Raw genomic sequence first — 23321 nt, forward strand, 5'->3', positions numbered from 1 at the left:
TTTGATAAAACAATTTGCAGGGGTATAAATCTCCCTGGCAACATGGGATGTGACTCACAGGGATTATCCTGAATCCAGCATGATAAGATTGAGAAAGACTTCTTGACCAAAAGTGGGAAGAGTAATGAAACTAACTAATGTTTCAGGGGCTGAGAGACTCAAATGGAGTCAAGAGGTCATTCTGGAGGTTATCCTTATGCATTTTATAGCTAACTCTTTTTAATTATTAGTGTATTAGAATAGCCTAAAGGAAATACCTAAAACTGTTGAACTGCAATCCAGTATCCTTGATTTTTGAAGATGACTGTATAACTACATATCTTATATGGTGTGACTGTGTGATTGTGAAAACCTTGTGGCTTACATTCCCTTTATGCAATGTATGGACAGATGAGTAGAAAAAAGGGGGACAAAAAGTAAATGAATAATGGGGGGATGAGTAGGAGATGCTTTGGGTGTTCTCTCATACTTTCATTTTTATTTTTATTCTTATTTTCATTTTTATTTCTTGGAGTAATAAAAGTGTTCAGAAATTGATTGTAGTGATGAATGCTCAACTATATGATGATACTGTGACTAATTGATTGTATACTTTGGATGATTGTATGGTATGTAAATGTATCTCAATAAAATTGCATTTTAAAAAAGAACACATGCACTGGATTCCAAGTGAATGAGTAATATTCAGGAAGCTATTATTCAGTCATGAAGAAAGTTGTGTGCAATCTTTATATATATAATTTACATGCCCTCCATATGCACCAAACATATACACACACTGTTTTTGTTTTTTTTTTTTTAATGTCACATACACATGAGAACTCCTGTATCCTCAGGAGTGATTTCTCTAGGATCAAGGCCCAGAATTCCAAGGCCAGCATCCATCACAACCCAACCTTCATCACGTTGAATTTTAGCCTAATCAAGTTCATTAAAGCCCAGAGTTCAGGTAAGTTAAGAGTTAGTAAAAAGAGAAACTCTAAAATCCTACATATTTCAAATTTTGGTTGAAATTTTGCATTTGAATTTGTGCATCAATACAAAAATGGTATATCAGATATTCAGAAGTTTAAACAAGTATTTATATTTATTTAATAATGCAAACCCATCAGTCATATCACATAAAATTTGAATATGATTTTAAAATGATAAAGTATTGCTAAGAAAGTTGTTTAGGCATCAATTTTTGTTCGGTTTACTACTTATTTTTTCATAATATTGATTTCCTTTGCAACTTGTTTTCATTTTTATTTCCCTCTAAATATCACAATTTTTGGCTTAAAGAAATCAAAATTAAAGAGAATATATTATTAATTTATTAGATCTGAGACAGCCTTAAAAGATTTCACTTTCTATGGTGATTATGTGCATATGTAATTCCTGTTGGATCACTTTTGTGTCGGTATGTAAATTCAGCAGTACTAAATGTTCCTTATTCAAAGTTATCTTATGGTTTCCCTAAATTAATATAGCACATTATCCAGAAATGGTTCTGTTAAAATATATTTGCTTGAAAACATTTAATAGTTTTCTCATGAATTAAAGGTTTTGCATCAACACATAAAAATATTTAAAAAAAACTTTTATCTAATTAAGGGGAATCAAATATATGTATTATAATTACACGTAAGTACATGCAATATTTGCATTGCCATTGAATGTTTTTTATAATGTCTTACATATATAAATAATATGGTTATTAAAATTAATAAAGATACATTTAAAAGGCAATTGATTTTCAAATTGTAACATTCATTGTATCTATAGAGTTGTAGTTTAATTACCTTATGTAATATCACTATTACCAATACACATTTGATGGAAACATGAATTCCTTGAAATATAGAAATTAAACATTCCTTCAAAATCAATGACATAAATGTTATTGCAAAAGCCCAGGTTTACTAAATGCAAAGGTTATCTGGCTAAGCCAGATATTGGTTAAAATAATCACTTAAAAAACTTAACCTAGAATATAAAGGGTCTTTTCAATTTGTGTGCATAATGGCATAAGTAGATAGCATTTAGATATAGCTAGTACATTGTGAGGTAAAAATACTGGAATACAGGTAGAATGCTTTTATTTGAGAATCAAAAAACAAAAATCCTGATAACTAACAACAATTTGGAATTAAAAAAAATACCTTTTTACCCCTTTCCATACTTTTTGATGTTTTTAAAGGTGCTTGTGTTACAGAGCATATATAGAAGATGTGGGTTGAGTTATTTTTTTGCTTATCCATTTTTGGATTTTTAAAAGTTAATATACTCCAAAAATGTTTAATTTGTACTCTGTTTAAAATAATGGCCTATTGTTCCCTTCCTACTGTCAGATCCCATAAAAAATAGTCAAACATATAGAAGGAATGTCTGATCCAGGGGCCCTGCAGCTTATCTCATAGAAACCATGTGCACCACAAACTAAGGGTTGAAGGCTGTTTTAGAAATCCCAGTCATAGTGGTGCCTCAACCCCAAAAGGTGGGTTAGGCAAGATCAGATAGGTCCATAAGATGAATGACTGCAAGCAAGCCAAAAGGCCTGCTTCCTCCACATAGATAATACAGCTGCACATCAAAGAAGAGTAGTGTGTTAGAACCCTAGCAACCAATCAGCTCAGAAACTGATAAGCCCTCACCCACTCAAAGCACAGGACACCATTCCCTCCCCACATGGTTTTTATTCTTTAAAAAATGCTGTTCTCAGAAAGAGAGCTGGAGCCATTTTCTTTCTTTTTGCTGGCTTCCACCTGCTTTCTTCCTTTAATAAATCTTAAACTTTATACTTAAACTTTGACTCACTGTATTGCATGGATTCTTGAATGACTCTGACTTAACATCTGGTGCCATGACTCAGATATGGAGGTTTGACTGAGGCTTGAGTTTCCTGGCCCCTCAGGGCAATGGGGCAGCCTTCCAGTTGGTTCCATTCCCCAAACTACCTAGTCATTCAAGTTTTATGCATTCAGTGGCTTGAGTCCATCAACTCAAACCATCTTGACGTGACGCCAGCTTACCCGCACGGCTCTCAAACATCTACAACTAATTCGGCCCTAGGCAAGTGATGTCTTTCTGCCCAGATCCTCCCTTTGAGAGTTTTATTCAGTGTCCCAGGGACATCCAAGCCCACCCCAGTGTGGTGCTTTGGCCCACTTATGCAGTGCCCATCTTTGGGAACGTAGGAAAATCTGAGCACTCAGTCAACTCTCCAATGCTCCGGGTGTGTCTTTCCCTATTGCAGCAGTCAAAGTAACTTGGGGGATGCCTTGAGTGAAAGACTGCACACAATTTCCTGATCCCCAATGACATACTGAGGACACCTGCTTTGTTGTTGCAATGGATCATGTGGATCTGAGCTGTTAGTCTCACTTGAGCAACATTTTGGGTGACCTCTGTAAGCCTCTAAAGGAGCAGGGAGACCATGAGCCTATCATGGGCAATCTCTGTAAGCATCTGACAAGCATAGCCCCAATTTGTGTCAGCCTCATCCAGGGAAACTGTAAGCCTCTAAAGGACAAGGAGGACTGTGAGTCTCTCACAGGTGATCTCTGTAAGCCTCTGCCAAGCAAAGTTCCCTAACAAACAACAAGCCTCTTAAATTTCTTAAATTATCATGGGTAATATCCAGTCACTTTTAAGTGACTCCAAAACTGCTTTTCCTCCTAAATCTACTCCCCTCAAATCTTTACTTTGCAATCTCAAAAAACTTCAATTAAAAGGGGAAATAGAACCAATACAGTTTGGCTGCAATATCCTTAGAGCAATAAAAATGTTAGCCAGAAAATGGCACTTTCAATTGGCAAATTCTCACTGAACTTAATAATTTTATTTGGCACAATGGCAAGTGGTCTGAAGTTCCTATTTTCAAGCTTTCTAAACTGTTTAGTCCCAGCTATCTTTGTGACACTCTGTCACCTCCCACCAAATCCTCCTCTTTCATAAAAACCTTCCAAGTCTTTGGTTCCCCTCTACAGAAATTGCAAAACCCCCTAACCCTGAAAAGCCTTTTAAACAGCTTCTGCTCCGTTAACACTGCAAACCATCCCCCTCCTGACTATACTCCCCCTCCCCATTCTTCTTCAACCCCTTCTACACCTCCCCCCTCATCCTTAACCCCTTCCCTTCCCAAACCTACCCCCATCCCTATCAACACTTAGCCTCTAATTTACAAACACTAAATTTAATCCCAGCCTATTTGATGAAAAATCAGGTGAGCCTAACTATTTAAAACTGTGTTTTCAAATGGTAACAATTAGCAACCACAAAGGGACACCTGCTGCCTTTACTGCAGCCCTAATCCATGTCTTGTCAGCTGCAGGGCTCCTCTGGACCCTTCAGCTCTGTGCCTACCAGCTGCCCAGAAATTTTTCCTAGAGTACCAGGACTGGGAAGCCCAGGTGGAAGTGCCCACTGTGGTTGAACACCAGGCACATCTGAGTTAAGGTAACTTTGCAATTGAGAGTGTTCCTGTGCTAGGTAAGTGGGTAATTTTTTGTTTGTTGTTTTCTTTTCTTTCTTTTCTTTGCTTTCTTTTGTTTCAATTAGTCTATTATGTAGTAAGGCTAATTAAGTTAATCCAAGGGTTGTGCATGCAAACTCAATTGGTTTAAGCCCCACTATCCATAACCCCAGATTTGTAGTTCTCCTTTTAAATTTTGTGCAGTTTTTACAGTTTACATTTGTGAGGAAAACCAGTTACATTTAAACAGCTCCTACTCCTATGTTCTGTCTTTGTGATTTCTGTTGCTATTGCTCAGCCATGGAAAACTCTCAAAGTGTGCCAGCTACATCTCCCTTAAAATCTATTCTTAATAATTAGTCGAAATTTGAAAAATGTCATTAAAAAATGTTAGTACATTATTGCAACTCTGTGTGGACACAATATAAATTAATTAAAAGTGCAAAATACCCAGAAAATGGGACACTAACCTTCGAGTAATTATCCAATTAAAAATGTATTACAAGAACAAAAAAAATTATGAAATTTAATAAAAATAACAAATGAGCTGTAGCTGCAGTCAGCTGGCCTTAATGTGTGCTATAGCTAGCTATAGCAAACTGTCTTGAGAAAGACAAAAAAATCTGTAAGTTAAAGGAAAAGTTACAGTTTAAAACTATGTGAACTTCCACCTCTGCTTTAATATCAAGTCTTCCAAAGCAATTAAATAAGAGATATAATAATGTAAATATGCTAGCCTGTCAGTTTTTAAAATTAAGAAGTCAAAAAAGGACCTTGTCAAAAGGGTCCTTGCAAAAATCTGAAATTTCTAAGGACATCAAAAGTAACTAATACAATTTAAAAATCAGCAAAAGTGCAAATTGTCAAACCAATGTCATAGAATAATATCTCTACTGAAGAATCTGATAATGAAAACTTTGCCTCCCTCTCTCTATAGAAATCAGACAGCTAATGAGCCTTGTTGTGCTCATATGCCAACTAATGATTTGTGTTCTGATAGGGAAGAACCAGTTATTCCTTCTAATATAAAAGCATATTTAACAGAGTTTAACCCTAAAATAGTAAAATACAATTTCCAAATAATAAAAAGTAAAAAGTCTTAATATAATAACTAAAACAAATGCTTCATGTCCTCCAGGTCCTATATTAGAAGTTTGTACTTTATGACAAGCTAAACAGTTAAAAGCCATAAATATTTTCAAAAAAGCCAAAAGATTGTTTATTACTGTTTAAAAATTCATTAACTAAAATGTTTTAAATATTTAGCATCATTCTAACAAGTTTAATTTTGGTGATGATACCATGATACATAGAAGGTATAAAGAATGTTTTTGTATTTAAAAGAAAAAAAATAGCTGTGTCCTAAATAACTGATTGTTTAAGAATGTAAGATGAAGCCTGAATGGATACAGAAAGTTGCAGAAGGTTTCTGAAGTGAGAAATTTATTTGTGTAAAGTTAAAATAAATAAATAAATAAATAAATAAATAAATACAGAGAGCTGTAAAAAGTTTGTGGAAACATGAATACAGAAAGTTGCAGAAGGTTTGTGAAGTGGAAAATTTATTTCTATAGTCAAAGTTAAAAAATAGATACAGAAAGCTGTAAAAGGTTGTAGAAAAATTATTTGTGTGGTCAAAATTAAAAAAAAAATGGTAAAAACCAATAATAACACTGCTTAACAATAGAATCTCACAACTTAAAAAAAAAAGAGTGGTTTTATAAAACTGAATAGCATTAAATATTCTAACCATGACCAAAAGCAGTAATTAATATTCAATGTTGTGTGTATGTATAAACATTCCTCACCATACTGTAAGCTCCTCACATTACTGTCTCCTGCTGTTTTACTATCAACCTGGCCACTCTCTTCCTGCTCCTCCTATCCTACTTTTCATAATAGTAATTGTATGTTGTAAAATATTTGCTTAAAAACAAGTTCAAAAATCATTTTGGTAACTTTTAAAATAAAATATAAAAAATGTGCTTTTATTGAGGTGTTATTTCTTAATCAAAAATTGTAGAAGTGTTTTTCTAGGTAATCAGTGTAGGAAGCAAAAAGTCTGTTTTATCAAAATAACTTCTTGCACTTTATGTTAACATTATTATGTCCTTGACTGTTTAAAAATATTGTCTTCTCATTTTTAAAAGTGCTAAGTCTTTTTTTCAAACCTGACAACTTTTAACGTTTTCCTTTCTGAATGTCAAGCCCTAAAGAATATCTCTTTACTCCCAATAGTTACAAATATTTTGTTCATTCACCTTGAAAAAATAAAGTGCTAAAAATAATTAAAGTCACATAATGTTATAAGTTGCAGAAAAAATGTTTAAATAATGTTATAAAAATTAAAAACTACTAACCTTCTTTTAGTTACTGATGTGCATAACATCAAACAATGTAGTACTGCTAGTTATGATTTCAGTTATTTTTATTGTTACCTGTCACAAAAACAGCCAAATTTCCTTGTAAGTTACATTGTTTTACTCTAATACTTCTCTAAAATGCTTGTAGTTAGCTACTAGTCAGAGCTTCATCTTCAACTACAACAAAGAAAGACTTTTAAAAGAAGAAAGGCAAATATATAAATTATGTTCTACCCATTATCTAACATAACCCTACCAAAAATGTAAAGAAAAATTAAACCTCTGTTTTAATTGAAGTGCTTGCATGTTTAAACCAAGCTGCTAGTACTGTGCCTGCATGCTCTCTCCCCATTGGAGTTATTGGTAAAACCAATTTCTGTGGTCCCTAAAACTATAAGGGGGTCAACCACATCACATGGATGTGCTCCAGAAGTAGATGAGAACATGCTGTTACTAAAAACACCTTCTACTACAAACATCTTTGCCTCTGCCTGCCAAAAAATCTCAATCACTTTAGCTTTTCAGTGGACACCACCTCCAAACTAGCTCTGCTGCATGGTGCCAGAGGGTGCTGTGAAACATTTCAATGGAACCCTGAAGCCTGCTGTCCTGTTTCCCAGAAGACCAATGATGCTGTACTACAACAACTGTACAAAGAAGATACCTCCCGGAGCTGTAATTGCCAGTGTGATGTGGTTGAAACCTAAAAACATAATTAACACTAAGTCCTGCTCCTATGAGAGGAGAGCATGTTTGGTATCATAAACTTAACACCCAATGCAGCTCAGGAAAAAAACTTAAGCATTCATTAGCATTAAATGCTACACATATATATCCAATAAATATAACAATGTTTCTTCAATATTAAATCATATGCAGGATAATAATAATCATGTTAAAATTATAGTAAACTAAATGAATTTTCTAAGTGGTTAATGAATTTACTATGAAATAGAAAATAGCCCTTATTACCATGGTTTTTATTTTGCTTGGCATTCGTTTGTCTTGTTGTTGCCTATATTGTATCTGTGAGTTTATGTCCAGAACATCATCCAAATTAATATAAGAACCTCTTCATCCTTGCTCAGCAAGAAGCAGTTACAAGAAAAAGACCTCTGCCACTTTCCCTTTTATAGGAGATACTCACAAGATACCATTTCTTAAAAATAAAGAAAATGTCTCATAAAAAGGGGGATTTGATAGCTGAATAAATAGAAAATATTCAATATAATTCCTTAGCTAGAAAATGGTTAGTATAGTCCTCAATAGCCAATAGAGAAAAAGAAAAAACTGTTTATTAAAATCACTTCAATAAATAGAAAATATTCAATATAATTCTTTAGCTAGAAAATGGTTAGTATAGTCCTCAATAGCCAGTAGAGAAAGAGAAAAAACTGTTTATTGAAATCACTTCACTCAAGCAGCTTTAAGTTATTCTGACCAGTTATTCTGGTCATGAAAAGCCCTTGTTAAAATAACTTGCTGTTGCTCTAATCTCAATAACAAAAACTTATTCTCTACTCCCAAGAACTTTCCCAGCAATGCCTGTGGTAAGATATGAGGGAAGTAACCAGATGGTCTCATAATCAAGACCTTGAAAAGCAAGACTAAACAAGAAAAGAACAGAGAAAATAACAAGAAAATGCTAACCAAACAGCTTTCTCTGTTCTACTTTTTTTTTTTTTTTTTTTTTTTTCCTTTTTGCTTTCTTCTGGTTCTGACCATTTCTTTGTCTGTTTAGGGTTATAAAAACCCTATCAAGGCATTAAAAAACAAAAAAAATCTTTAAACAGTTCAGCTAAAGTAGTCATACAAAATAAAAAAAGCACTAAGTGTTCTAACCACAATAGCAAAAAGAACCTGTGCAATAATAAATAAAACCTGTTATTTTTACATCAATAATACAAGACAAATCAAACAAAACTTACAAGTACTAAAACAAAATATAAACATAATAAAAGATAGTCTAGCAAATGGAAGCAACTCCTAGTTAAAAAACTGTCTCTCAAATTTTCTTTCATTCTTTTCTGCACCTCTATGAGTATTATGTTCCCCCTTATTAAGCCATTAATTGTTCTTATATTAATTTTCCTCTTTGTTCCTTGTCTCTTACAATGTCTATCTAAATTTATCAATAGGTCAATAGCAGCCACAACTAACCAGCAAAATTCCAAAAACATACTCCTGTTGCAACAAAACCTCAAGAATTTTCTCCTGTCACAATGAAAGACTCACTATCAACCCATTCCAACTACATCCCCACTCAGCTGGAAGAAGCTAAAGAATGAACACAATGTCCCTACTCCCTCCAAAAGTTGCCTCGAGCTATGTTAAAGCATTAACCCAAATTCAGCCTAAATTTTGCCAATTTTATTCAAAGTAAAAGGCAGGAATGTCAGATCCCAGAAAAAAGAGTCTAACCTATAAAAGGAATGTCTGATCCAGGGGCCCCGCAGCTTATCTCATAGAAACCAGGTGTGCTGAAAAAAGAGTCTAATATATTGAAGGAATGTCTGATCCAGGGGCTTCACAGCTTATCTCATAGAAACCAGGTGAACCATAAACTAAGGGTTGAAGGCTGTTTTAGAAATCCCAGTCATAGTGGTGCCTCGACCCCAAAAGGTGGGTAAGGCAAGATCAGAGTTTGCAATAGATATATATTTCCCTGTATACCCCTCTAATATTAGCTTCTAGCTATAGTGTCACACATTTGTTCTAGTTCAAGAGAGGTTCTAATATTTGTACAATTAATCATGAACATTGTCCACCACAAGATTCACTGTTTATACATTCCCCTCTGTTTACCTCCAACTTTCCTTCCAGTTACATACCTGACTCTAAGCTTCTCCTTTCCACTGCATTCACACACCATTCAGCATTCTTAGATATTCTCACAGTAACATAGTACCATCACCTCTGTTCATTTCCAAACACTTACATTCACCCTAGTTGAATATTCTGCTCATAATAAGCAACCACTACGCATTCTTCAGCCTTGTTCTATATCCTGTTAATTTATAATATGTGTTTACATATTATAAGTAGTTCATATTAGTGAGACCATGCAATATTTTTCTTATGTGTTTGACTTATTTCACCCAATGTAGTGCCTTCAAGTTTTCTTCATCAACCTGTTTTTTTTAGATGGTTTTGTTCACCAATCATACTTTTTGTCCTAAGTAAACAATCAGTGGTTCCCTGTATAGTTACAGATTTATGTATTTACCACCATCACTACTATCAATATAAGAACATCTCCATTTCTTACACAAAGAAAGAGGAGGAGTCAAAGAAAGCAGAGAGAAAAAAGAGAAAGAAAAAGGAAGAAAGGAAAAAAAAACATGATAGCTAAAAAGCAACAAAAGGAAAGATAGGATTATACTAAAGTGGAAAAAAGAGACAACATCAGTACCAAGAGTCTCATACCACTCCCTTATGTCCCCCTCATAAAGGTGTTTAGCTATGGTGTATTCCCTTTGTTGTAATAAAGGAATCATAATACAAAGTTTCTGTTAACTATAGTCTCCACTTTGCATTGATTATATGTTTCCCCAATACCAACCTATTTTTAACACCTTACAAGGTTAACATTCATTTGTTCTCCCTTATGTAAAAATTTGTACATTTTATCACAATTGTTGAGAACTCTAGGTTTCACTGAGTTATACAGTCCCAGTCTTTATCTTTCCTCTTTCCTTTTTGTGTCCTACACTCTCCTAACCTTCCTTTCAACCATACTCACAGTTACCTTCATTCAGTGACTTACATTGCTGTGCTAACATCACTCAAAATTGTGTTCCAAACCTCTCACACTCGTCTTTTCCTATCTCTCTATAGTGCTTCTTTTAGTATTTCCTGTATTACAGGTATATTGTTCACAAATTCTCTCATAGTCTGTTTGTCAGAGAATATTTTAAACTCTCCCTCATATTTGAAGAACAGTTTTGCTGGATATAAGGCCCTTGGTTGGTGGTTTTCTCTTTCAGTATCTTAAATATATCATGTCACTTCCTTCTTGCCTCCATGGTTTCTACTGAGAAATTTGCACATAATCTTACCAAGTTTCCTTTGAAAGTGATGGATTGGTTTTTTCTTGCTGCTTTCATAATTCTTTTTGTATTTGACTTTTGATAATCTGATTATTATGTTTCTTGGTGTAGGTCATTTCAGATCTATTCTTTTTGGGTATGCTGTGTTTCTTGGATCTGTGATTTTATGTCTTTCTTAAAAGATGGGGAATTTTCATTGATTATTTCTTCCATTATGGCTTCTGCTCCTTTTCTCTTATCTTCTCCTTCTGGGATACCCATTACATGTATATTCATGTATTTCATGTTGTCATTCAATTCCCTGAGATATTGCTCATATTTTTCCGCTTTTTCCCTATCTGGTCTTTTGTGTGTAGGATATCAGGCATCTTGTTCTCCAGTTCCTGAGTGTTTTCTTTTGCCTCTTGAGATCTGCTGTTGTATGTCTCCATTGTGTTTTTCATTTCTTGTGTTGTGCCTTTTATTTCCATAGATTCTACCAGCCATTTTTTCAAACTTTCAATTTATACCTTATGTTAACCCAGTGTTTTCTTTATAGCCTTCATCTCTTTTGTTATATCTTCCCTGAACTCATTGATTTGGTTTAGCACATTTCTTTGAAAATCCTTAATAGATTGTTTCATTATAGTGAAACAATATCTAAACTGTATCTTGATTGCAGTGTAAATTTGTTCCTTTGACTGGACCACATCTTCATTTTTCTTAGTGTAAGTTGTATTTTCTGTTGTTTAGGCATCTGATTTCCTTGGTTACCCCAATCAGGTTTTCCTAGACCAGAATGGGCTCAGGTCTCAGAATTGTTTCCCTGAGGGTGTGTCTCAGGATTGACATGTGCTGTGAGGTCTCCAGTCATTGTGCTTTTCCTAACCTGCTCAGCAGGTGGCACCTGTCAGTCTGTCACTCCTGACTGGTGTGAGGAGAGGTGGTCCCTTCAGTTTCAGTTTTGGCTGTTTTCCCACAGGCTCTGGGGTCTGTTTCTGAAGGGAAAGCTGGGCCCCACCTCCTTATTCTTAGGAAAGATAAACCCTTTAGGGATTTATAATCTTCATTTGAATCCTTGTCTCTCTGACTCTGTTATCTCATCCCTGTCTGGGTCAGAGCGCTGGGAACTGAAAAATGGCTGTAGCTCTCTCCACTGAAAATGGCTGTGGCTCTCTCCTCTGAGTCCCTCAGATTAGGAGACAGAAAGAAGGACAGGAAGCACCCTTTTGGAGACAGTACATGGCCCCACAAGTTTCACTTGTCAGCCTGAGGTAAAACCTGGTCTTCTGGGCTTCCCCTCCCAGTACAGAGAGTCTTTTGATTCTTTAAGGTCAGTCATTGCTAAAAACCTCTGTCTGCTTATTGGGTTTGTAGCTTGTACTTAGCAGTCTACATTGGTAATTAAAACCCCAGTTGGATCTCAGCTGAAGCTGTATTTTCTTGCTCTGCTTGGAGAGTGCTGCTAGTTTCTAGCCCAGGGAGGCATTGCAGTTTGGGCTTCCCTGTGTGGTTTCACAGTTTTACTTATAGATTCTATGCCTATGCTGCAATCTCAGGCATTCCTCCCAATCCAGGTTGGTGTACAATGTGTGGACAGTCACAGTTGTCCTTCAACAGTTATTACAGATTATTTACTAATTGTTCCTGGTTGTTTAGTAGTTATTCCAGGGGATTGACTAAATTCTACAACTCTGTGTGCTGCCATCTTGCCCTTCCCATCTATTGCTCTCTTTTTAATGGTATTCCACTCTGCTTTTCTTTTCTAGCTTTAAACTTCCTTAAAAGATTCTCTTAAGTCAAGTCTCTTCCATGAAAGCATCCATAGCTACCCCTGTGCTTGTTTTTAATATAGCATTTTTGCCTTCTGGATTTTTTTAAGAACACAGCTTATTTTGTACTTAATTTTATATCCCCAGTACTTAACTCTTCAGCAATAACAATGGCTGAATAAAATTTACTTATGAGTTGTGCAGTAAAGGATTAATTCAAAGAGTCTGGGTTGTCCACAACCTGTACATTCCAAAGAAAGGTTTAGCCCTTGACCATCTACTGAGCCTTTGGGATATACTGCCTTATAAGTGTCTTTGTTCACCTGAAAATCATGAGTCATGTGAATATTCTATGCTAATCATGTGATTTATAGTGGGGTGCCTGGGTCTCTTTATATCAGCTTTGACCTCTGGAAAGACTAAAGACTATTAGGAATTCAGAAAAGCTATTATGCACCTGGTTATCATTTATGAAAGAGAAAGAATACAAATTAGAAATACAAATGGAAAAAGGCATGTGGAGAAGTGTCCAGGAGATGCTAGCCACCAGCTTCTTCACATCCTCTCCCAGCAAATTAGTTGGACAGTGCTTAACTCTCCCAGCAATAATGCTTGACATGTTACTAAATATATGAATTTTCAAACCAAATTAACTCATTTGAGTCTTAGTGTCCAGAGTTTTTACTGTGGGTTGGCTGAAATTGTTGGGATATTTAAGTCTCTTTATTCCACTTCCCCTGTAGTCCTCTTTTTCATGTTATATGATGGAATCTTAGCCATTACAACCACCTGCTCAGCAGCAAGATGCAAGAAGGACAAGAAGTAGGGACAAATTTCAAAATGTTTGCACATTGCCTTTCTCATTTATTCAATCTGAGCTTAGTCATATTGCCATATTGAAGTCAGTGGGAGCCTAGAAGATTGTGTCTTTATGTGGCTAGCCATGTGGCCCATTGAAAAGCTAGAGATCATCTATGGAATTTCAGAAAGGTGCAAAAAAGAGGTCAGCAGACCCTCTAACCAAGTAAACAATCATTTAGCTGGATAAAATTATTATAAATATCAAATACACTGGAATTTTTCCTAAGGGTAAACAGAAAATAGAGACAGATTCAGTCAAGAAAAAACTGACGTCTCCACACAAAAAGTAGACTAGGTAGTATTGATGCTATGAGCTATATACCAGCCTCTCCCCAGTTATTTCTTATGGAAACTCTTCTCTGGGTGTTTTTCCTCTGACAATTGTGGCCAAGAAGATGGAACACCCTCCCTCCCCAGCTACCAGTCTAGGGCTGGGAAAGGTAGGTCAGCAGTGTTACTCAATTGCTCCAACCCCTGGTCTCATGTTGTAGTAGCTCTATGTTTGGTTGATGTAGTAAATTGAATTATGCACCCCAATTTATACATGTTCTTAATCTTAATCCTCATACTATGGGTGGGAACCCATTGTAAATAAGCCCTCTTCAAGACATTAATTTTAGTTAAGATATGGCCCATCTGAATGAGGGTGGATCTCATTCCATATTACTGAAGGCTTACAAAAATCCAGAAGCCAGAAGTCAGGGGAAACCTGGATGAACAGAAGAAAGGAGGGGATGTCACCATATGACAGGAAAGACAAGAAATCCTAAAGATTGCTAACAGTCAGCATCAGGGAGAAAGTGAGCTTTGCTGATATCTTGATATCTTCTACTTCTGGCCATTGAAACCATGAATCATTAAAGCTTTTGGTTAACTTGACCCATTGTGTGGTATTTGTGAGAACAATTCAATCAAACTAAGATAGTGGGCATATCTGAGAGGACTGGTGCTCCCTCCTTCACCCAGCCACTATTCTTAGGGAAGAAACTTTACTCTAAGTACAGTAAGATGAATATACCATGTCCCATCTGACTCATATGGCAGAATTCCCATGTCAGGAAGGTAAGAGTAAAAAGACCAGGTGCTCAACCCATCACTCAAGTGCTCATTTGTAGAGAAGGGTGGTCTGTTCTGGAGAAGTGGGCTACTATCTCAGTACTTGATAGCCCCTGTAAAGTGGCACAGAGTTTCTGCCTTGTGGAAGAGTCAGCCATAAGGATGAAGAACTCTGCAGCTCTGTTTTAGGGGGAGGGAACTGTGTCTATTTGGAACACAAAGTGCAGAATTCCATGCCTTAGAGTATTGTCAAAAACAATGCAGACCTTGGTGGTGGGTAATTAAGAGGTTGCTAGTAGCTCTGTGATACAGGTATGTTTAAGAACAAGCAGAAGTTTAAAAGAGAAAACCAGGAAAAAGAAAGGCAAGAAGAGCCCTCCTGGATCATCATCAACCCTTGAGATCACAAAGATTGTGTGAATGCATTTGATTTCACCCATTTAGAAGCAATCAGACTGGGACATTAGGCAGACTTGGAAAAGAGCAGATGGCTCCCTGGCACAAGAAGATTAAGTGCAACTTTTGACAGAACATTGCCTTAACAATAGACTACTTTGACCCTGGGGCAACTCCCAGGAAGCAAAGATAAAAAATAAAATCTTCTGCAACTTCTCTAATATAAAAAATAAACTCTTGTTCATCACTTGTGGTCTAGGAAACTGTCTGAATTCCCCAGGCTGAACCCTTTCAGACATAATCATAGAGGGAAAATCCAAGCTACTAGTCCTTGACTGAATATGGTGAAAAAACATAATCTTGAACTGTGATACTAGCCTCTAAGCTACATACTCATATGATAGTAAAATATAAAAATTGAGCTGGATGTGGGCATAAGCACAACTTCTGGTCAATAATTGGCTTATGCTGATCCAGGGTGACCCCATGGGAGTCAGACCTGAAGATAGAAATAAGCAAAATATCTGCTCATGGACAACAGAGATTGTGCACTGCCAAGAATATACTTCACAAAATAATTTAAGCCAAAACACTAAACAAATATATAAACAACAAAGAAACAACAGCAATGGCAATATCCACTGTGGGGGCCAAGGAGGTTAGTACCCAGAATAGCAACAATTTATTATAGAAAATTTATATAAAATTTGTTCCAGGTTTCATATATATATCTATATATCTATAGTAAGAGAAAAACCACTCTTCACCTACAATGGAACACCAATAATATTGATAGCTGAATGCTCATCAGAAATAATGGAGGCCAGTAGCAGTACAGCAAAATATTGTATGTTCTGAGAAGAAAAAAAAAAAAAAGCAACAATAAAACAAAAATCATACATCCAGTAAAGCTTTCCTTCAAAAAATAAGGCAAGAAAAATGTCTGTGGGTGAAGGTAGGGCAAAATGGCAGCAAATGGAGGTGTGGAATTTAGTTAGTCCCCTAGAACAACTAGTACATAGGCAGGAACAACTAGAAAATAGTCTGGAACAACTGATGTGGGGAAATTCATGACTGGACAACATCATACACTAGCCTAGAATGGGTGGAATGGCTGAGAACAATATAGAATAATAAGTAAACTCCCCAAACTGTGGAGATGGTGCTCCTCCCCCACCAGCACAGCAGGCTGAGATGCAAAACTCTGCTGTGGGACAAAAGAAGCAGTCCCTGCTGGGAGCAAGGAAATGTGGCTCAAAAATCTCCAATTGTGGTTTTAATTAACAAATTTGGACTACTGAATACATGTTACAAGTACAGATAAACCTGGAGAAAACAGAAAAGGAACCTGGAGTCTTACCATGGCAGAGAAGAAGCAGGGCTGACAGAAAAAGATACATGAGTAAATAAAAATGGAAGTTTTCAGAGTCTGCTGAGCTCAGAATGTTGGAAAAGCATTGTGTCCTAAGAAAAAGGGCACACAGAACTGGGTACCAATTCCATTTCTTCCCTGGTGATTTGGAGGGCTGGGAACTGGCTCTGAAAAGGGGACTTCTTGCTTTTTATTTTCCTTTTTTATTTCTCATTCTATGTAGCTCATTAGAGAAAGCCTCAGGAAGTTTCAATTGTAAGCACTTATCTAGGCTAGGATGGAGTTAAGATAGAGAGTCAAAGGAAAAACTCAAGAGTAGGAGGCAATTCCCTAAAGGGCTTACCTTCCCTAAGAAAAGGGTGGCAGAGAGAGCTCAAGTTGTGACCCTCCCTCAGAGAACTGAGACCTCAGGGCCTGGAAAAAACAAAACAAAACAAAACAGAAACAGCTTAAGCTTGGCTTCTGACACCCTTGGTTCCTAAATGGGACAGGGTCCACTAAGAATTAAATACACCACACCTCTTTATGCCAGTGGGGAGCTGTGGGCTGACAAATGTCACCTGCTGGGCGGGATAGGAAAAGCACAAAGTATAGAAGACTCACAGGAAAGTTTCACAATTTTCTGGGTTTCACCCTTGGGAAACCTGATACTGAATACAGTCTCCTCATGATATCTGGGCCTATATGGTCTGGGAAAATCTGATTGTGGTAATTAAGGAAACCAAATTCCTAGATAACAGACAATTACAAATCACACTAGGAAAAATGAATATATGGCCCAGAAAAAGGAACAAATTTACACTTCAACTGAGATACAGGAATTGAAACAACTAATTATGAATCAAACAAATCTCCTAAAACAATACAAAAATAAAATCAATGTGTGGAGGGAAGATATGGCAAAAAGATGAAGGATATGAAGAAGAGAGTGGGTAAATAGAATGAAGAAATAAAAAGTTTGAAAAAAACAATTGGTAGAAATTGTGGGAATGAAAGGCAAAATAGAAGAGAAGAAAAACACAATGGAGACATATAACAGATTTGAAGAGGTAGAAGAAAGGATTCAGGAACTAGAGGACAGACCACCTGAAATCCTACACACAAAAGAACAAATAGGGAAAAGAATGGAAAAATAGGAGCAGGGTCTCAGAGAAATAAATGACAGCATCATTCACATAAATATACATGTCATGGTTGTCTCAGAGGGAAAAAAAGAAGGGAAAGAGGGCAGAAAGAATAACAGAAGAAATAATCACTGAAAATTTCCCATCTCTTATGAAAGTCATAAAATTACAGATCCAAAAATTGCAGTGATTGTAGCCCAAACAGAATAGATCTTAGGAGACTGAATCTAAGAGAGTTAATGATCAGATTATCAAATATCAAAAAGAAAGACAGAATTCTGAAAGCAGGAAGAGAAAAGTAACACATCACATACAAATGTAGCTCAATAAGACTATGTGCAGATTTCTCAGTAGAAACCATGGAGGCAAGATGGCAGTGGCATGATATAGTAAAAATATTAAAAGAGAAAAACCATGAACCAAGAATTCCATATCTGGCAAAACTGTCCTTCAAAAATGAGGGAGAGTTTAAAATATCTTCAGACAAACAGATACTGAGAGAGTTTGTGGACAATAGAACTGCTCTAAAAGAAATTCTAAAGTGACCACTACAGGCAGATTGGAAGAGACAGTAGAGAGAGGTTTTAAGAAGACTGTAGAAATGAAGACTATCAGTAAGGGTAAAAAGAGATAGGAAAAAATAAAAATAAAATAAGATATGCCATATAAAATCCAAAACACAAAATAGTGGACAGTAGACATTGCATTGAGTGAAATTAGCCAGAAACAAAAGGACAAATACTGGATGGTCTCATCAATATGGACTAACATTGATTAGCAAAAGTTAGAATTGAAAACACAGGTTATCAGGAGATAGAAAGAGGTTGGAGAACAGGAATTTGATGGTGAAGGAGTACAGAAGCCTCAACAGGATTCATTGTACAGATTCAGAAATGGAATGGATAGCATAGTACAGTGTGCTGGTAACAAAATATTGTAAGGACTATGAACAAAGATAAGTGTGAGTATGGTTGAAAGAGGAAGACTAAGGGAAGGTATGACACCAGAAAGAAAGATAGAAGGTAAAGGCTGGGATTGTTTAACTTAGCAAATCCTACTGCAGTCAATGATGGTGATAAAATACACAAATATAAGAATGTTTTAAGTGAGGCAGAACAAATTAATGATAACATTCTAAGGTGTTGAAAATTGTATGGTATAGAGGAAAATACAATTGTCCTAGTTTGCTAATGCTGCAGAATGCAAAACACCAGAGATGGATAGGCTTTTATAAAATGGGGGTTTATTTCACTACACAGTTACAGTCTTAAGGCCACAAAGCATCCAAGGTAACACCTCAGCAATTGGGTACCTTCACTGGAGGATGGCCAATGGCATCCGGAAAACCTCTGTTAGCAAGGAAGGCAGCTGGCGTCGGCTCCAAAGCTCCGGCCTCAAAACGGCTTTCTCCCAGGACATTCTTCTCTAGCAAGCTTGCTCCTCTTCAAAATGTCACTCACAGCTGCACTGAGTTCCATCTCCTTGAGCCAGCACGTTCATATGGCTCCACTGATCAAGGCCCACCCTGAATGGGTGGGGCCATGCCTCCATGGAAATATCCCATCAGTTATCATTCACAGTTGGGTGGGGCACATCTCCATGCAAACAACCTAATTCAAATGTTCCAACTTAATCCCCACTATTCTGTCTGCCCCACAAGATTGCATCAAAGAATATGGCTTTTTCTGGGGGACATAATACATTCTAACTGGCACATTCCACCCGCGGACTCCAGAAAAACATATTCTTTCCAAATACAAAATACATTCATCCCACAATAGCACAGAAACTTAAATCATTTCAGTAACAATAGTTAAGTACAAGATCCCATCAAAATCAAATATAGGCGTGGTCAGTCCTAAGGCATACTTTTGCTTTAGCTTTGCATCTGTGGATTTAGAACAAGTTATATGCTTCCAATATACAAAGGAGGGACATTCATAGGATAAACATTCCCATTGCCATAAGGAGAAACAGTAAGGAAAACAGGGTTAACAGGACCAAAACTGTTCCTAAAATCTGCAGGACAAACTCCATTAGATTTCAAAGTCTGAGAACCATTAACAGAATGACGTTGCATCCTTGGGGCTTGAGAGAGTGGGAATCTAACCCTTCCTAAGGGCCTTTGTGGCAGCCCTTTCCTCTCCAAACACTTGGGTGAGTGCTCCAACATATCCACACACTGGGGAAACCACCTTCTCAGCCCCACTCTCCTCAAACATTGGGGCAGCTCCTGGATTCCCTTCCATCTCTGGGGCACACACTCAACCCCTTCAGAACAGTGTGGTGGCAGCCAGGCTCTCCCCAGTTCCCTGGGAATGTGCTCTGCCCTCTTTGGGACCTCAGATGGCAAAACTCTTCCAGAGCATCGAGGCAGAAAGCCCACCCTCGACCTCCAGGGCAAACTCACCCGTTCCATGCATGTGGGCTGCTCCGCTCTCCCAGCCCGAGACCTCTTGACTCCAGACATCAACCTCCATGGCTCTGTCTTTGAAGAAATTTTTCCTTCAGTTTGTTCCTTGTCTGTCTCCTCCAGTCCAGACCAGCAATGGCTCTGTCTATAAAGATCTCGCAAAAATTCTGTTGGCTTTGCATGAAGCATACAGGGGTCAAAGCCATCAGACAATAGGACTTTCCACAAATCCTTTCTGGATAATTCCATCTCCAATCTTGGCTTGTACTGAAATGGTGGTAGGGTTCCATGTTTGGTAACATCCTCACATTGGGCTGTAGCTTCTGGGATTCCGCCCCCTGGAAGCTCATAATTTTCCAAGCCATCAGCTTCTGGTTTCTTTGAACCCAAGAGTTCAGTTCTAAGTTTATCTCTCTCTGCTCGCATTTTACAATAAGCTGCAAGAAGAAGCCAGGGTATCTCCTCCACATGTACTCTGGAGATCTCCACAGCTAAGTATTCCAGGTTGTCACTTTCAAATTCTTCCTTCCATCTGACACGAGGATTCAATTTTGCCAAATTCTGTGCCACTTTAAAACAAGGATCGCCTTTCTTCCAGTTTGCAACAACACATTGATCATCTCTGTTCAAGGCCTCGTCAGAAGTATCTTTAGAGTCCATATTTCCAGAAACAGTCTCTTTAAAGCAGTTTTGGCCTTTTCTATCAAGCTCCTCACAACTCTTCCAGAATCTTCCCCTTATCCATTTGAAAAGCCATTCCAACATGTTTGGTATTTGCAAACTCAGCAGCAAAAGCACCCCACTTCTCTGGTACCAAAATCTGTCCTAGTTTGCTAATGCTGCAGAATGCCAAACACCAGAGATGGATAGGCTTTTATAAAATGGGGGTTTATTTCACTACATAGTTACAGTCTTAAGGCCACAAAGTGTCCAAGGTAACACCTCAGCAATCGGGTACCTTCACCGGAGGATGGCCAGTGGCGTCCGGAAAACCTCTGCTAGCTAGGAAGGCAGCTGGCATCTGCTCCAAAGCTCCGGCCTCAAAACGGCTTTCTCCCAGGACATTCCTCTCTAGCAAGCTTGCTCCTCTTCAAAACGTCACTCACAGCTGCACTGAGTTCCATCTTCTTGAGCCAGCACGTTCATATGGCTCCACTGATCAAGGCCCACCCTGAATTGGTGGGGCCACGCCTCCATGGAAATATCCCATCAGTTATCATCTACAGTTGGGTGGGGCACATCTCCATGCAAACAACCTAACTCAAATGTTCCAACTTAATCCCCACTATTCTGTCTGCCCCACAAGATTGCGTCAAAGAATATGGCTTTTTCTGGGGGACATAATACATTCAAACCGGCACAACAATCAGTGCTAACTAGTGTATAGTTAGTGACAATAGGGTAAGATGCTTCCATTAATTGTAACAAAGACACTATATCAAATCTAATTTCTATAAGAGGGGAATATAAGGGAGTTATATCTAATTCTTGGTGGTAGAGATGTCTGACCTTTTCATTGTATTTTATTTCTATTTTTCTTCTATCTTTTGTATTTTTAGTCATTATTTTTTTCTGCTTTTTGTCTTTCTTTGGGGAAGAGATGGAAATATCCTTATATAGATTGTGGCGGTAAATTCATAATTATATAATTATACTGGGAATAATTCATTGTTTACTTATTGTGGATTGTATGATGTGTGAATAAATCTGTTAAAAATAAACAGAGAGATACAATGCTGGAGCAAATGTGGAGAGAGGCATGTAACTATTCCCTGTTGGTAGCAAGTAGAGTGAATGGTGCAGTACAACTGGAGGCCAGTGTGGTAGTTCCACAGGAAGCTAACTACAGGGTTTCCATATGGCACTGGAACGCTATTATTAGGTGTATACTTGGAACAACTGAGAGAAGGGATATGAGTGGACATTTCACACTGGTGTTTATGGTAGATATATTCACAATTCACAACGGATGGAGGTGACCTAAGGGTACATTGATAAATGGAAAGGTGAACTTTCATTTACACATGCAATGGAATACCTAGCAGTGGCAAAAAGAATTGAAGTTGTGAGGTATGCAACTAAGTGAATGGATCTTGAGTGAAGACATATATGTTGAGTAAAATAATCCAGAATCAAAAAGACAAACATTGTAACGCCTCACTAATATGGACAACCATCATGTGCAAACTCTGTGAATTGAATCTGGCAGTATAGGTTATCAGGGGAAGGTTTATGGTAAAGGTTCCTACATAGTAAGACTACAGGGAAAAGAATGATATTGACTATTTTTAAACCTCAACTTCTGTGTGAGATCAAAGGAAGAGATGTTTATTTGGTACAAAATCTATGCTTTCTGTAGCACACTATATAATTTAACTTCTATGGTCAGTTTATTCAAACACCCTTGAATGGAGGATGAGATGTGGTTGGTTTGTGCAGGTTAGCATGAAACCCTGAAACATCAGAGAGTAATTTGGGTGGAGAATAAAATGCATTTGCAAAGCCCCCTTAAGGGCCTGGAGAAAAATGTGGAAACATTAAACTTCCCTATCCAGGGAACTCATGATATTCTTGCAAGTATTGGTGCTACCATTGTAGTAGGCCACACCCTTGATCTTGAGGCTTGCCCTTATGAACCTTGTTACTGCAAAAGAGAGGCTAAGCCTATTTATAATGTTGCCTAAGAGAAATCCTCAGAGAACCTCTTTTATTGCTCAGATGTGGCCTCTCTCTCTAAGCCCACTTGGCTGGTAAACTCACTGCCCTACCCCCTACATGGGACATGAGTCCCAGGGGTGTAAATCTCCTTGACAATGTGGGACATGATTCCCAGATGTGAGCCTGGACCCAGCATCATGGGTTTAAGAAAGATTTTGTGACCAAAAGTCAGAAGAGAAATGAAACAAAGTGAAGTTTCAGTGGCTGAGAGACTTCAAATGGAGTTGAGAGATCATTCTGGAGGTTATTCTTATGCCTTATATAGATAGCCCTTTTTTAGTTTTTACTAGAATAGCTAGATGGAAATATCTGAAACTGATGAACTGCTCCAGTATCCTTTATTCTTGAAGGTGATTGTGTAACTGTATAGCTTACATGGTGTGACTGTGTGATTGTGAAAACCTTGTGGCTCACACTCCCTTTATCCAGTATATGGACAAATGAGTAGAAAGAAGGGGGATAAAAAGTACATGAATAATTGTGGTGAAAAAGGAATATGAGATGTTTTGAGTATTCTTTTTCACTTTTATTTTTATTCTCATTTTTTTAGAGTAATGAAAATGTTCAAAAATTGATTGTGATGATTGCACAACTATGTGATGATACTGTGAACAATTGTACACTTTGGATGATTATATGATATGTGAATATATCTCAATAAAATTGCATAAAAAAGCAAAAATAATGATATTCCTAAACAAACAATAGTAGAGAAGCTTCACTGCTAGCATACCTGCAATTACAAGAAATTCTAAAGGTACT

Source organism: Choloepus didactylus, chromosome 1, assembly GCF_015220235.1.
Source record: "Choloepus didactylus isolate mChoDid1 chromosome 1, mChoDid1.pri, whole genome shotgun sequence".
NCBI classification, from domain to species: domain Eukaryota; kingdom Metazoa; phylum Chordata; class Mammalia; order Pilosa; family Megalonychidae; genus Choloepus; species Choloepus didactylus.